This window comes from Emydura macquarii, unplaced genomic scaffold (assembly GCF_026122565.2).
Source record: "Emydura macquarii macquarii isolate MOO-44397 ecotype Brisbane River unplaced genomic scaffold, CSIRO-AGI_Emac_v2 contig_374, whole genome shotgun sequence".
Taxonomy (NCBI): Eukaryota; Metazoa; Chordata; order Testudines; family Chelidae; genus Emydura; species Emydura macquarii.
Genome location: NW_027130511.1, coordinates 9,695,005 through 9,711,977, shown reverse-complemented (window position 1 = coordinate 9,711,977; position 16,973 = coordinate 9,695,005). Strand labels below are relative to the sequence as shown.

The 16,973-nt window shown below is 41.7% G+C and overlaps 1 protein-coding gene across 3 annotated transcripts in view; it reads left to right on the top strand.

Annotated features, from left to right (window-relative positions):
• The window catches only part of MIPOL1 (mirror-image polydactyly 1), a 272,270-nt gene that overhangs the window by 78,756 nt on the left and 176,541 nt on the right, over positions 1–16,973 (top strand). The window lies entirely within an intron of this gene.

The following is a 16,973-nucleotide window of genomic DNA, read 5'->3' as shown; positions in this document are numbered from 1 at the left end:
TCAAATGCTGAACAGGATACCTCACAGCCCATGGGCATAGCTCTGTCAAAATAAAATAGTCCTTCAAAAGAAAAACCCAAAAGATCAAAGTCCAATGGATGCACTGGCAGAAGTTGAAAAGCAGACTTCATCTCACGCTTAGCCAGAAGTGTTCCTGGATCACACAGCTTCATCAATGGAGTAGCAGCAAATGGAACACAGAACCGTGTCTATTCCATCATTAACAGAGCTACCTCATGGGTATGAAAGGTGATGAATTAATGGATATTCTCCTGGAGCCTTCTTGGGGACCAAGCCCAGTGGGGAAACCCACAAGATCTCTATAGGTAATTACTTGAATGGCCCTGCTACCCTACCCTCCTTTAATTCCTGTATAATCTTTTTCTGCACAATAAGGCCCATCCCTGCCACTGATTTAAAATATTTTGACATTACATGAGTCCTCATCCCCATAAAGTGGATATGAAATCCAACAGTAAACCTCTCCCATGAAGAAGCCCCATTTGCTTTGTTAGGGTAATCCCAGAACAGCATCCTTAACACCTCCAGTTTAACTGTCAATGGTGCCCATTGCACTGTCTTCAGCCCTGTCCCCCACTCATGTTCTGTGCACCATGTTCACTCTGAGCTGAACCTACGGATGGCACTTGATCTAAGTCCAATCCTGTTACCCCCCTGCAACCTTCCCCTCCCGCTCTGGCAAGTATGCGCTGAATTGCCCCCAAAACACATTTTACAAGCATGCCTAAATTTACAGATGCTGCAAAAACACATTTTACAAGCATGCCTAAATTTACAGATGCTGCAAAAACAGCTGCTGTCGTCATAGGCCCAGCAAATATTGTTCTGTGACTGGTCTTGCTGTGGAATGAAAAGACCATTATTGGTGGGGGCTCCTGGTCCCCACGGTCTCATCAACTCCAGCCACAGCATTTGGTGTGGTATGTCCAACTGGACCCCATTTTGTGTTGCTGCCTTCAATCTAAACTGCTTATCTTAATTAAACCAAGACAAGGCCCCACCCCCATTCATATTGTATGCCCACCTGGTTATATCCATATAGTTAAACAGGTCTGGGCTTCTCTCTGGGTAAGCGTCTACTATAACACCAGCATAAATAAGGAAGGCAGCCTCCCAGCTGTCCCACGTTTTAGGTACTCTTGGGCATCTCCCTATTCTGCTTGCTCTGTCCAGGCATACTATCTGACAACAACTCCCTATGCAACAGGGATAATCTGTCCATGCATTCACCTCTCAGGATTTTATCCCTAGTTGTGTTAAGAAGGTGAGTTCCCATCGGATCACCCACCCTCGCATAACCATACTCGGAACTGGGCATAGAGGCATCTTCAGAGCCCTGTTGTGCCCCCTCCCCACCCCCACTGCCTCTGGAACAGCAACTCTGACCCATGAGGGTTACATTTCTCATAGGACAGAGTTACTACATTACATGAGTTGAAAGATGCATAGGGCTTTCATCCACACCATGGGCTCTCATACCCGTGTGAGGGGGTCTGTCCTACCTGCCCATCTCCTGTCTCTCAAACTTATGCACATGGTGGGCATCCATTTTTACCCTGGCTAGGCACCTCACCCATGAATGTGCCAAATCAGTGCAAGACCTGAAGGTTAGCTTGAAGTAGTTGTGCAATGCCCTTAGCTTCCCTACAAGGGTTTTGCTCCCCAGACAAGCCTGATATGGCTTCTGAGACTCCCCCTCTTGGCCCTGGCTTATTGGTTAACCTGCTAGGTCCACTCATGTCACCCCCATCTGAAACCTCAGATAGACCCGTTATACCCAGATCCGCACTTCAGCCCTGCAACAAACATCTGTTGCCACCATGTGTGGCAGAGGTTCCCCTGCCCCAGCCATCCCCACAACCTCTCTCCGTTGCAGATCAAGCTCACCCCTGCACTCAGCAACCTCCATCAATTACTGCTCCGACTCAACCCTGCCACCATCATCGCCCTCATCTCCTGCAATTCGCTGAGACAAATGTCCAGGTTCTCTTCGACCCAGTACACTTTGAAAGTGCAGCAGTGCTGTAGAGACAACCTCAGATGCAACAACCTTGACAACCTGTATCAAATACCTGCTCTCATTGTCCCAAGCTCACATTCCTGCATGCTTGCTTCCCCTATAGTCACCCTGCCATCAGTCTAGGGGGCTCCCTTTGATGATCACACGCACACACCCCTGGGCTCCACTAGCTCCAGACCCAGGACTAGCCCCCTACCCTTATTTCAAGTAAATTACCCCCAACCCTACCCCACTGCCCCCCTACCCTAGCTTGTCCACAGCAGGAAAAATCCAAAACCCGATCCCTCATGCCTCTACTCACAGCCCAGCTGTGACCAGGGTGGGGAGCATTACACTCTCTCCCTCCTCCTCCCCAGTGAGCATATCTGATACTGAGCTATCTCATTAACTAAGTCCCCTTCTGTCACCACTCTGCTGCATCTGCCTGACCTTTGCTGAAGAGGGAGAAGGGGGGAATTGCCTGTTGGGGGGGGGGTTGCCCCCTTCTCCTGGCTCTCACCATCCTGCGTCCACATGGCGCCATGCTGCCCAGTACACTGTACTCCAGGCTCTCTGCTGCTACTGCCGTCTCAACCTGCTCTGTGTGAAAGGAGGGTCCACCACATGGGCTGCCCTGGTTAAACTCTTCCGCCCACCTGGATTCCAGGGGATGAGTCAGTGTCGCTTTTTATCCCCTTTTGCAGCAGTTTGACCTCTCCCTCTGTCCCCCTCCAGCCATAAAGCACCATTCCCTTCATTTGACCAGCCAGAGAAATACCCCTTCTTCTTCTTCGAGTGCTTGCTCATGTCCATTCTGAATTAGGTGCATGTGCGCCACATTCACTGGTGCTGGAAATCTTTCCCCCAGTGGTACCTGTACAGCCGGCTCTAGTGCCTGTATATAGGGTGCTGCAGGCCCCTCTCCCACTCAGTTTCTTCTTACTGCCTGTGACAGTGATCACTGCTCGTTGAGCCTGAACTAGCCAGCTTTGTATCCATCTTATAGTCCACTCATCAAACCCATACTTCCTTAACTTGTTGGCAAGAATACTGTGGGAGACTGTATCAAAAGCCTTGCTAAAGTCAAGGTATATCACATCCACCACTTTCCCCCATATTCACAGAGCCAGTCATCTCATCATAGAAGGCAGTCAGGTTGGTCAGGTGTGACTTGCTCATGGTGAATCCATGTGACTGTTCCTGATCACTTTCCTCTCCTTCAAGTGCTTCAAAATGGATTCCTTGAGGACTTGCTTTATGATTTTTCTGAGGACTGAGGTGAGGCTGACTGGTCTGTAGTTCCCCAGATCCTCCTCCTTCCCTTTTTTAAAGATGGGCACTATATTTACCTTTTTCCAGTCATCTGGGACCTCCCCCAATTGCCACGAGTTTTCAACTGTAATGGCCAATGGCTCTGCAGTCACCTCAGCCAACTCCCTCAATACCCTCAGATGCATTGTATCCGGGCTCATGGACTTGTGCATGTCCAGCTTTTCTAAATAGTGCTGAACCTGTTCTTTCACCACTGAGAGCTGCTCACCTTCTCCCCATACTGTACTGCCCAGTGTAGTAGTCTTGACCTTGGCTGTGAATATGGATAAAAAAAAAAGTGTTTAGTATTTCAGCTTTTTCCACATCATTTGTCACTAGGTTGCCACCCCTAGTCAGTAAGAGGCCACGCTTTCCATGACCACCTATCTTGTTGCTAACATACCTGTAGAAACCCTTCTTGTTATTCTTCATGTCCCTTGCTAGCTGCAACTCCAATCGCACTTTGACCTTCCTGATTTCACCCCTGCATGCTCCAGCAGTATTTTTTTATTCTTCTCCCTAGTCATCTGTCCAAGCTTCCACTTCTTGTAAGCTTCCTTTTTGTGTTTAAGCTCACCAAAGATTTCTCTGTTCAAAGTTATGCTGGTGACCTGCCATATTTGCTATTCTCTCTGCACATTGGGATGGTTTATTCCTGCTCCCTCAATAAGGTTTCTTTAAAATACAGCCAGCTCTTCTGTACTCCTTTCCCCTTCATGTTAGTCTTCCAGGGGATCCTGCCCATTAGTTCCCTGAGGGAGTCAGTCTGCTTTTCTGAAGTCCAGGGTCCGTATTCTGCTGCTCTCCTTTCTTCCTTTCAGAATCCTGAACTCTGCCATCTCATGGTCACTATTGCCCACGTTGCTGTCCACTTCTGTTTTCCCTACCTGCTGTTTGTAAGCAGCAGGTCAAGAGGTCATTTGTTATTGTTTATAAATGAATGTATTGGAAAAAGATTGTTCGGTGGGTTTTGTCTATATGAATGTTTAAAATATTATCGAAAAGTCACCCAGTTAAATTTCTATGCTTTATATAAATTATGAACTCTTTTTTGAGGTTTTTCCTATCTTTCTCTGTTTTTAAAAAGAAAAAGGGAAAAGTCCTACCTTTTATCTCAATCTATCATCTGCTGTTTGTGTTCCATATCACTTACTGTTATACCTGTTTTGTAGCTTTATATGTTTGTGTGTGTCTGTCTCAAAAAAAAAAAAAAAAGGGTAATAACCATGGAGCTACAGTAAAGTAAAACTTTCTTTTTCTGTTAATCTGTTCAAGTACTTAATATTGTATATTAATTTTTGTGCAGTTTTTTGGAGTACTCAGATGTGGTATAGAGTGTGAACATAATGAAGTGCAGAGCATTATTTAAAATGTCCTGAATTAACTTGAAAAAATTATAATTACTGAATAAAAGTGCAGCAGTTCAAACAGCAAAATTGAAGAAAACAAATCATCCAGTTGGATGCTATGCTGGAGTTCAAGTTTAATTTAACATTACTTATTTCCTCTTACTTAAGTTGTTTTTTCACTAATTAAGTGCCAGTGGAGGTTACTTCTAGGACCGAGAAAAGTATTCTCCATTTCTTTAAAAGCTTGCTGTAGTCTCCTTTTTAGATGTTCGTAATTTTTCTTTCTTGCATGTCATCCATTAAAGATTAGCTGAGGAAGGTTGGAGCATGGAGAGATTATGAATGACAGAACAACTCCTGTGGAATAATAATCAGTTTTTGGTATTTAATGCTGTTTGACTTTTGCAGACACATTTCTTATTAACCTTTGGTACAAAGAGAAATCCAGGTTCCTGATATCTCATGGAGAAGATGAATTCAAGATCCTCTTCCAATTAAACTGAAATAAGGCCAATATTGGGCTTTAGCCAAAAGAACTCGTTAGTTCCCAACCCTTATGTTTATAAACCTAAATATGTATGACATTCTACATTTTTAAAAAGTATGTAATGCATATACTTTCACTAATTATTCAGTTCTCTGTGTATAATTATTCATTGTGTATACAGTATATATAACTATTCCCTGCTTTTCTTGACGTTAATGTTGCATTATGCAAAACCCACTTTCTAAATGTTTTATCAAAACATGTCTTGATAAATAGTAAAATCTTTAAAAAGACGATAGTGTGAGTTATGAGGATGGGAAAGTACACTGAGCTGTCGAAAGAACAGACAATGTAGATTTTTGTTTGCAACTCTGATGAGGAACTGTAGGCTCTAAAACTGGCAACCTAAGTGTTTCACTTTAAAGTTTACTTTGAAATGATCAGAAATGTCAATTGTCTAAAAATAATATACAGGTCACAACTATCTAGATTATAAAATTAGATTGGCTGGAGCAGGCTGTTCAGTATTTCAGTTATTAAGCCATTTACTCTTTTGCTTTTATGTAAAAATAACTAAATCCAGCTTTTATTTCGGATAAGGTCCTGTTAGTGAGCTTTTGGTCCATGATGCCAAGTAAAACATAAATATAAGAATTGTTTTTCCTTTATACACAAAATAAAAGACTTCAAATCATCTGCCCTCTAAGGTATAGCATGGACTAAATCCCCTATATTTGTTGAAGTATAACACATAAATGTGACCATAATGTGCTTACATTTATATACATACCCATGTTACTTACAAATCTTTTTTCCACTAAAATAGTGAAATAAAGCTATTCAAGAATCAACAGTTATTCACAGAAAAAGGCTGAACGAGATTGCTGTTCAGTTTTTGAAAAGTCAGCTGTGTGGAATTCAGTATGTTGAAAGCAGAGGGGTTAAAGTTGTACAAGGATTAGCTTTCACAAGAGCCAGGTTAGGCAAGTCCTGTGGAGAGTCGATGTCTAAACCCACAAAAATTCTTTTTTTAAATGAATTGGGATCTGAGTACACAGTGAAACCATAGTACTGAGCCACATTTGATAACTGCCAACTAAACAGTTTTAGCCATTTAGTTAAATCAATGTGTTTATAGCATTGGAAATTTAGGAGCAGATGAGTACAACAAACTAAATACATATAGCAAACACAAAGTAATAAAAGTGTCAGTGCATTCTATCTCTGTTTGTACAGATTGCTTTATCTACAGAGTCACATTTATATGTAAATAGCTTGTAGTCGGTAACTCCTAATATAGACCAGTCAAAAATGCTTTGCAATCTTCATTCATCAGCAATGTGCTTCTAATTTCCAGTTACATGGCAAAATTTAAAATAAATTAATGGTAATTTTCAAAATTGCAATGAAGAGCCTGATCAAGTTGTCTGTTTCATAGCAGAACTTTACAGATCATTTTTAAAAATAAATGTAAGACATCAGTCTTGAAGCTCATGGGAGTTTTCCCATTGAGTTCAGAACAAGGCCTTTTGGTTTAGAACATTTCCAGGGATTATCAGCATTTTGCAATATGTGTGTAGAGGCAGATTAATGGCACATTTTGATGATATTCACAGCAATGTAATTACACTGTTTTTGTGTTTTGACCATTATAAATTCAGTTTCTAAGATAAGAACTGTGGGCCTAGTCATTAACCCCAACTTCAAAAAAGTCTAATTTTTGATTGCTAAAATAAATGAATAAAGAAAAAATCTTTTTCTTTAATGGAAATTCACTTTTGGCAAGTGTTTTTAAACATATAGCATTAGTACTGCCCATCCAGAAATGGCATAGAGAGGCTCCAGAGTCCTCTCTGTCCAGAAGGAGAGAGCACCCCAACGTGGGGGAGGCTGAAAAGGAAGGTGGTTCTCAGTGAACCTCTTCCCCATTTTTCTCCTTTCTCTCCCCACGCTTGGCCCCCCCCTTCCCAAAAACAAGCAAACAAAAAAAACAAAACAAAAAAAATCCTTCATTTGCAACCATTCCATGGGATAGATTTCAGCTGACAGATCTTTTAAATGGAACAACTAAGCAGAATAAACAAGACACACATTACAGGAATCTTAAATTCAAAGTATGACTTTAACAAGTGGGTTGTTTCTTATATTTACTTTCACTTTAATATATATTCAATGGGCAGGAGATGGGGAGGGGAAAATAGAAAATATGTCCTTTACTTTGGTTTCCCACAACTAAATCTTAACTCCCTATAGAACTGTATGAAGTATTAGTTAAATCATATAGTAAAAAAGACTTGAAAATATTTTATTTTCAGTTCTGAAAAGTTTTAACTAAGGCTATCCTGAGCATTTCTTCTTAAAAATGTATCCTCTTAGCCCAAGCATTGACCATAACAGTAAAAATACATACTATTCATAACCACTAAAAGCACTGTGATCATTCCAGAACCAACTCTAAAGAAAATCCTAGGTCATGCAGAGTACAACATCCACTAATCTTGAATACTAAATCCCAAACCAAAAGGACCCTCCTACCATCCACCAATATATTATTAACAGCAAGTTTCTTTTGCCACTCTTACTCCAAGAAAATGCTCAATAAACAATCACAACTAGAGTCAGTAACAAAACACTAACAAACAAAATCTTGTGTGTGCACACAGACACACACACACATGCACAAGGCAGAATTTTATTACTCCTGTTCAGGTAAAACACCTTATACCAATATTTTGCAACTTTATATTTTGTAACAGGGAATTATTCTGAAAGTCAGTCATTACAGTGCTCTAATATCTACTCTCTCTTCTGAAATAGATGAGATCACTATCCACAATACTTTTTGTTACAAGGTCTTCCCTTTATTCTGGCTGGTTCATTTTTTTTACGAGTAATGTTAAGTGTTTTCTGCTGAGGTAGATGTTTTAAATTCTAACAATTTCTTCTTTCTTGCCTTTCCTATTCAGCTTTTCTGTTTACACAGATGACCTCTAGGAAATCAGCAAACAGTCTTCTTTCCTGGGAAACGTACTCCCTCCCTTCCCCCAAAGTTCTGTTGTTTGGAGAATCATGAACTAATGTTTAAACTAGAATGATTTCCAACACACTCTCTTGCTACTACTGTATTTTAAAGGTACTTTTAAAAGTGTGGAAGACAGGTTTGCCAACAGAATCAGGTTTAACTAAGAAAATATGTACACTGCTTTGACTCAGTAAACTCATACTTGGTATGGTTCATCTTCTTCATATTTACTTTCACCCATATTAGAAAACAATTAGCTTACTAAACAAATTTGAGTATTTGGGGGAAAAAATCTACTTTGAGTCTTTCTCATTTGACTAAGAATTACAGGATATTTGATAAGCTTGTTTAAAAATGGGCATATCCAAATATTATTGTAAACACCCAATGATTTGTTTTACCTGCAATATAAGTATTTTACTTAGTTGGCTTACATAGTAGCTAATAATATTTGTTAATGTAATTTAACTGCTGTGAACCTTTACTGAACAAATATTGAAATTTATACAAGTCAAAGAAAGAGAATCTCTAATGACTTTTGTAAAAGCTTCCGTTTAATAGTTAAGGAGAAAAGTTTATATGACATACCAGATGCAATTAACAGCAGATTTTACATTTAATAAAAAGAAGGAAGCATATGTATTTGCTTTATTCATTCCATCATAATTTGCATTAGAGCTGTGGGTGTTTAATGAGCAAATTCCAACTAAAATGCTATATTGATTTTCTAAGTGAACTTTGTAATAGCTATCTACCTTACAAAAGCTCTCTGTTTACAGTTGTTTTCTTTCCTAAAAACTAAAAATGTTTTAGATTTGATGGGTTTAGCATAATGATAATTTTGAAATAAAGAGCTCTAGTAGAATAGATTTTTTAGTTACAAAGACAAAGATGTTATTAAATTATTCCAGAGCAGATAAAATTTAGCTATACAGCAATGTAATGTATAAATATATTCCAAGTTCAGTTTAATAAGCATTGAAAAACAGTCTGTGGTGTTTTTTCATTAGGTGAATTTTATCTAACATTGTAGGAATTACCTCTGTTAACTCTTGCATGTCATGAGATACATGTACTGTTGCAAGTCTTCCTTTTAACATAATGCCTGACTATACATATTCAGTTCATGTAATTTAATGTTTCAAGAGGGTTGGTACTTTGATGCCAGGGTTCCAAGGAAAACCCAGGTGCTGCAGGAGGTGGAGTTGGTGGCTAACTGGCTGGTTTTCATTCCTCAGACTCAAGCCACTTAAAGTACGTGTCAGCTCTCATAAATGACACAGTGCTTCCCAAAATTCTCCAGCAGACACAGGTACGTTTGACCACTGCAACAACCTGGGAGGGTTCAGTGTGCCTTGTCCCTTGAATTGATGTAGCCCTGGCTTCTCCTACCATCTGTGGGGTGACTAGTGCCACACAGTCCTACTCCCCCTAGGATCGCAAGGACTGAGATTAGCTTAACCCCTCCTTTGGAGCTGGGGGAGGGGAGGCATACTTTGTCCCCTGCTCCATACTCCTTGCACATTCAAGCAAGGGTAGCTCTAGGCAAAATCCTTTTTTGCATATTTATCTTCAAATATGTGCTTAATATTGTGTGGAACATACTCTCTTTTTTTTTTCTTCAGTTGCGTGTTTCTTCTCATTATTAACTTGGAAGAATTGCAGTCTTAGTATCCAGTCCTACAGCCCTTGTGTGCAGTGGGGCTCTGTGCAGCTGCAGGAGTCTGCCTTTGCCTTTGCTTGTAGGAGTGGGGCGGCACTTCTATGCATGACATCTCAATAACTCTTTAAAATGTTGAATGCTGCTGTGAAAGTAAATTTCTCAGCCCACTGCCCAAAATCATTTCGCAACCATAACGATTACACCCTGTATGACATGAAAGGATTTTTTAAAAGAAATATTGATAGAATTTTTGGAACTTTTTTATAATTGAATAATACTAAAAATGGTCAGATACTGTCAGAAATTAATGTACCTATTGAACATGAAAATATGTATATAGAATGAGTAGATGCTCTGGCCAGCAGAGAAATCTGGCAGATGGTAGATAAGGCTTCTAGAGCCCGCCAATGAGTTCAGCAAGATTTACCTAGTAACACATTTTTTTTCAGGTTTCTCAGGGTGCCTGCTGCTAAGAGTCCATCTCTGTTTTGGTTTGGATAGGCCAGCCTTAAATATGCTTTCTCTCTGACCTTCCAAGTAACTCTTCTTTTAATAAGAAAAACTTAAAACATAGTAAAAACAATGAGAGTCTGACGAAAACATCAAAACATCTGACGAAGTGGGTTGCAACCCATGAAAGATTATGCCCACAGAAATTTGTTAGTCTTTAAGGTGCTACAGGATTCTCGTTTTTCCTGTATAAAGACTAACACAGCTACCCCTCTGGAACTTTAAAACATAGTATTACTTTAAAAAACACAGTGACAGATTTGGAGCGGCTCTGTAATAATTTATGAATACTGTACGTTGATGTGGTTATTGGGATGTTTATTGTATGAATATATTAGTTTAGTGTAATAGGAGTCTGCAAAGAAAAAAAGATGGTTCAAAATAAGCCACATCTATGCAACCTTTGAGGGTTGTTAAGAGACAATACCAGGACAGGAAAAGGCCCAGGAAAACTGGAGATCACAAGAACCGTCACAGTTTAAAAGGGTCGGTTTCTCTCAAGAGAGCAAAGGCATTCTTTGGAGGAACCTGACTGAAATACGTGGACCTTGCTGGAGTGTCTGAAGAAGTTAGGCCTGCCTAGGTTACCATCATGGGATGGTAAGTCTTTGGATAAGATAGGCATGTGGCTACTGTTTGTTCTTCTAAAATCCTTTTAATCTAAATGCTTTGTTCCTACTGTTAAAACAGCCATCTTAAACCAAAGCATTGTTTATCTAGTCACTATGTGCCACTAGTCACAGACTCCCAAAGAGAAGAACAGCAGATGCTGAACCCAATCAGGCATGCTGAGTAAGCACAGTTTATACACAGGGTACTATGGGCTAGGGCTTGGGCTAAGAGTGGGAGAATTGTGGAATTCCACTCCAGGATAAACACACATTATGGTACGGACAGATAACACTTACCATGCCAAATTAACCAATCTCTGTATCCCAGATCTATCTAGGATGGATCAGTTTCATTGCAGTTTACCTAGGCATTGCTGAGACACAGAGGCTTTTATGTAGTAGGCCTCTGCTATTGGTACTATAATGCTGTCACAAATTCTAGAAACCTTATTTCCCTTTGGGAACCTGAGATGTCTAAAGTCACAGCACTTAACTAGACAATACAACTGTCCAGATGTCAGAATATTACTCTGCGTGTACTATTAATTCATGTGTGTAGTTCTGGAGCTACCTGCTCCAGCCTTCCAAGTAACTTTATCCTTACACAATAGCAAGAATATTGTATCACGAAGGGGGCACTTAGCTTCTGGCTTCGTGTCCCTCCCAACCCCTTCATCCATCTGCAGCAGAAAAATTATTTTTCTCTAGCCACCAAACAATATTCAGGTTGAAGATACTCTAAATGAGCATTTGATGGATGCTCCAAATCTGGGCAAAACATTCTTGGACAATCGTGTGTGGTTTTTTTTCTGACACAGAACTCATTTTCTTGCCAAACACACAATTGGGCATGTGTCTTCTGTGACCTCTCTAACGTGACTGGGTTGAGGCCATGTACAAGAGGGTAGACCATACCAGTAAAAGCAACTTCTGTAGCTGCCCCCCATTCTCCTTCATCCAGCCTATTAGATTGCTTTGGCCCTCTTTCCCTACCCTCAAAAGCACAAGGATCACACATTTCTTCCTCCTTTCATCCACTTCTCAGTAATGCTTCTGTTTCCACTCCAGGGGTGACAGAAGTATTTCATACCCAGAATACCTTTCTAAATGATCTGTCTGGATTCATTCATCCATACCTTCCCCATGTGTCTTACATTTCTCAGCTGCCAAAGCTGTTTGTGACGGTGTCAAGGAATCTGCAGGCTCAAGGGTATTCATTGTATAGACTACATTTTCATCCACATGTTTTGATATCCTTGAGTTAACCATTCAGATGACCTTATTTATTAAACAGTCCTAATGGCACAGTAGAAAGCATGGCATTTGTGGTGCTTTATCTAAGTGAGTATTTATGTGTGAATATTTCATGCTGTGTTATTGTTAAATCCGTATTCCTGCTGTGTTTTCTTTGTCACTGTATTTGAATATATCTATATGAGTATATTATTAAAACATCTGAAAAATAACTTTAAAAATGACATTTCATCATGGGGTATTTTCTCAACAAAATCTAGACATGAGCCATAGGCCTGGTCTACACTGGCAACTTAGGTCGACTTAAAGTCACTTAAGTTGACTTAATTACACCCGCATCTACACTGGCACCACTGTTAATTCAAATTAAGGTGCCTGTAAAATAGAGTTAAGACCACCTCTGCAAGTGGCGTAGTGCCTAATTAGAATTTGTTAAATCAATTTAGTGCAGTGTAGACACAATGGAACTTAAATCAAATTAATTGACCTCTGGAATGTATCCCACAATGCCCCGTTTTGACTGCTCTGAACAGTCGCACTGTGCTGCTCAGTGGTCATGCTAGCAGGAAAAGTCCCCTCCCCTCAAGCCCCAGGAAGATTTGAATTTTCATTTCCTGTGCTGCCAGCGTGGAGAGAGCTTTGTCACTGTTCTCTGCATGGCTACTGAAAAAGCCCAAACATGCTCCAGCATGGAGTCGACCAGAGGTCTTAGACCTCATCAGGCTGTGGGGCGAGGAGTCCGTTCTGGCTCAGTTCAGAGGTAGCAAAAGGAATCTGGACATTTATGGGAAGATATCCCAGGGCATGCTGGAGAAGGGGCACCAGAGGGACGCTCAGCAGTGCCATGTGAAGATCAAGGAGCTGTGTCAGTCGTATCAGAAAGCCAGGATAGCTTGCAGCCGCTCTGGCTCCTTGCCCAAAAAATGCTGGTTCTGTGATGAGGTGCATGCAATTCTTGGTGGCAGTCCCACCACGGTGCCTCCCCACAGCATCGATACCTCTGCTAGGTCACAGTCCATGATTAATTATGAGGACTCCGTGGACAAGGAGGAGGAGGAAGCTGAGGAGAGCAGGGTGCAGGAGAGCGGGGTGTCCATTCTCCCAGAAAGTCAGGACTTATTCCTGACCCCCGAGCAGTCCAGCAGCACACAGGACAGCACAAATGATCCTGGGGAAGGCACATCTGGTGAGTTTTTTTTCTTCTTAGCATTTCTGTTTTTTTACATTGGATGGGGGGCATGAAGGGGATCTCAGGCGTTTCGGTGACTGTACTGGGGAGTTACCCAGAGATCAGTTTTTTAATGTGATGAGAAATGCTATGTTTATCATCAGTTGATATCTCACAGAAACTGTCATGTATTTAATCTGTTATCCTTCGCAAAACTTTTCAGGGGAGGGCTGCCTTGTTCCTCCCTGGATGGTAGGATTCTTTGGTGCAATCAAGGTAGCCAGCATCATGGCGGGACACTGCTGGTACCCCGATATGTCCAGCAAATCTGTATTTTAAGGTCCCGTCCCCCCCACGGTATCCGTATTTCCTCTCAGTAAGGGTTTAAAATACAAGCAGAGATTTCCCCACCACCACCACGATGTCCACAGTTCCTCTCTGTAAGGGTTTAAAATACAAGCAGAGAGAGGGAATCATTTGTTACATTTTTTCAGGAAATCATTCTGTACATTGTATCATGGGAATCATTTACTACATTTTTTTCAGGGGATCATTATCTAAATTATTACATTTGTATCCTTTTCTTCACTGTGCTAACTATGGCTACCTTTTTTTTTTTTTCTTTTTTCATTCTGTAGACACCTCAGCACTGGACCGACCCTTAAGAAATGCTGCGGACAGATTGTCTCAGATTAGGAAGAGGAAAAAAAAAGCAGAGATGACATGTTTGCAGAGCTCATGAACGCCGCAGAGACAGAGCGTGGAGGCTGACCTTGTCACAGAACATGGACGTGGACAGGGAGAGTCGCCGAGAAATGATGGAGCATGATCGCAGTACCACGCAGGAAATGCTGCGAATCATGCGGGACCAGGCAGACATGCTCCGGCGGCTTGTGGAGCTTCAGGAGGAGCAGAGGCAGGACAGAGTCCTGCTGCAGCCCCTCCATAATGCTCCTCAACCGAGGGCTTTGCTGCCCTCCCCCTCCCCTGCCCCAAGAAGTCTTGGAGGAGATTGTCCAGGCTACAGTACGTGCTCGTCTCCACCCCGGTGGAGGCGAGCAGAAAGCAGTGGCGGCAACGCTGATAGCTGGCCATCAAGCTTTCCCCATGACTTGAATGTTCAGAAATAAAGTTTTGCATCATTTCAACATGTTTCTTTATTAAATCATATCTTGTTCAGGACGGATTTGGTGGGCACAGATATCATTGGGCAAACAACATACAGGCAACAGCAAAAGCAAACAACATACAGGAACAGAAATCAGTCCTGCATCTCATTGCAGAACCTGGTTTTCAAAGCGTCCCTAATGCAAAGCGCTCCACGGTTAGCTCTCAGTGTACTGCTGGCATCTGGCTGCTCATAATTGGTGGTCAGTCTTTCTGCCTCACAGCCCAACCCTGGGGGAACGTCTCACCCTTCGCTTCACATACATTATGAAGAACACAGCAAGCAGATATCTCAGAAGGGATGTACTTCTCACTCATATTCAGCCTAGTGAGAAGACTCCTCCATCTACCCTTTAAATGCCCAAAGACACATTCTACAACTGCTTAACCTCTTATTAAAACACTCCTTGTCACTGTTAAGGTGGCCGGTGTACGTTTTCATTAGCCAAGGGAGCAAGGAGTAAGCAGGATCCCCCAGGATCACTATGGGCATTTCCACACCCCCCAATATGAATTTTTTGGTCAGGGAAGAAAGTGCCCACCTGCATCTTAGAGAACAGCCCCAAGTTACGAAATACATGAGTGTCATGCACCTTCCCAGACCACCCCACATAGATGTCAGTGAAATGACCCCTGTGATCCACAAGCCCCTGCAGGACCATGGAAAAGTACCCCTTGTGGTTTATGTACTCAATCGCTAGGTGGGCAGGCACTAAGATAGGGATGTGCGTCCCATCAATGGCCCCCCTGCAGTTTGGGAACCCCATCGTGGCAAACCCCTCCACTATGTCCTGCATATTTTCCAAAGTCACTAGCCTTCGGAGCGGAAGTCTATTTATCGTACTGCACACTTGATTCACAGCTGTGCCCCCTGTAGATTTACCAACTCCGAATTGATTCCCAACCGAGCGGTAACAGTCAGGGGTTGTCAGCTTCCACAGAGTGATGGCCACTCTCTTTTCCACCATCATAGCTTGTCTCAAGCAAGTGTTCACGCGCTTCAGGGATGGGGCCAGCTCCAAGCACAGTTCGAGGAAAGTTGCCTTTCGCATCCGAAAGTTTTGCAGCTACTGATCATCATCCCACAGCTGCATAACGATGCGGTCCCACGAGTCTCTGCTTGTTTCCCTGCACCAGAACTGGCACTCCACAGACTGCAGATGACTTGTTACAGCCTGCAGCAATCGGGAATTGTTCTGCTCGATGTCTTGTAACAGGGCAGCTTCGGTAGCATCGGTGTTGTCTCTGCTTCGGCTTCTTGCTCTATTTCTAAAATAATCGATGATAAGCCGCGATGTATTTGTCACGCTCACAATTATAGTGCAGAGTTGAGCTGGCTCCATGTCTCTGCAGCAATGGCGATTGCGGGGAGTAAAAAAAGGCGCAAAAATACTTTTCCTGTTTGTTTGAGGGGGGGAGGGGGAAAGGAGGGGAAGCAGCGTTGCATCCTGGGACGATGACACTTGTCCTAACAGCCACCATGGCTAGTTGCGCTGTGGGATAGCTACCCACATTGCACTGCTTTCCAATTCGAATTAAGGCTGGTCAGTGTAAATGCAAGAGACAGTGCAAACAGCGTAGTGTGTACACTCTGCTGCGATTTCTAAAATTCGGCTGCTGTAAGTTGAATTAAACAAAGTCGACTTCCCGCAGCAGTGTAGACATAGCCATAGTTTGCTTTAGTACTTTTGATTGCAGTGACATTGTATTGCTTTTTTGTCTTTTAAATATTTTCTGTAAATATTTTTAAAATGTATTTGTTTGGTACCAAGGATGTAAGTACAGTAGTAAGCAAAAATGTATTATAAAATAATTACAATTTTTATATACTGCCATTCCTACCAGGTATCATAAAGTGCTTTATAGTAAGTTGGATAGAGCCACTTGAATACAGACATAATAGTAATGTACACAGGTGAAGCAGGAAAAAGGAAAGCCAAGATAGAAAAATAGCAGAGTTTGCTCTAGGTTAAAGTTAACAGGATCTATTTAAGGTGAGACTGGAAGAAAGGAAATGACTCATCCATGGCTCAGAGAATGGGAGGGAATTCCAGATAAATGTCAAAAGTAAAAATGCAATAGCAGCCTTTGACTAGCAGAATCTTGAAAATACTGGAAAAAATACAAGTATTTGAAGACGTCAGAGTTGGGTGCAGGGGAACTATGTGGATTAAAGATCAGTTCATTAGCACAAAAGGGACCCACAGACCACTTTGAAACCCAGGGGAAACCATTTTGAATTGAATTTGGAGATGACTAGGAGGCCAGTGACAATGACAATTCCTTCTTGGAATAAAAGTAGTCTTACTGCAGCATTCTGAGTCCCCTAAAGTTGAGAATAGGGATTTAAGATGACTACAAAGAGAGATCTGCAATATTAGAGAGGGTAAATGATAGAAGTATGAATAAAG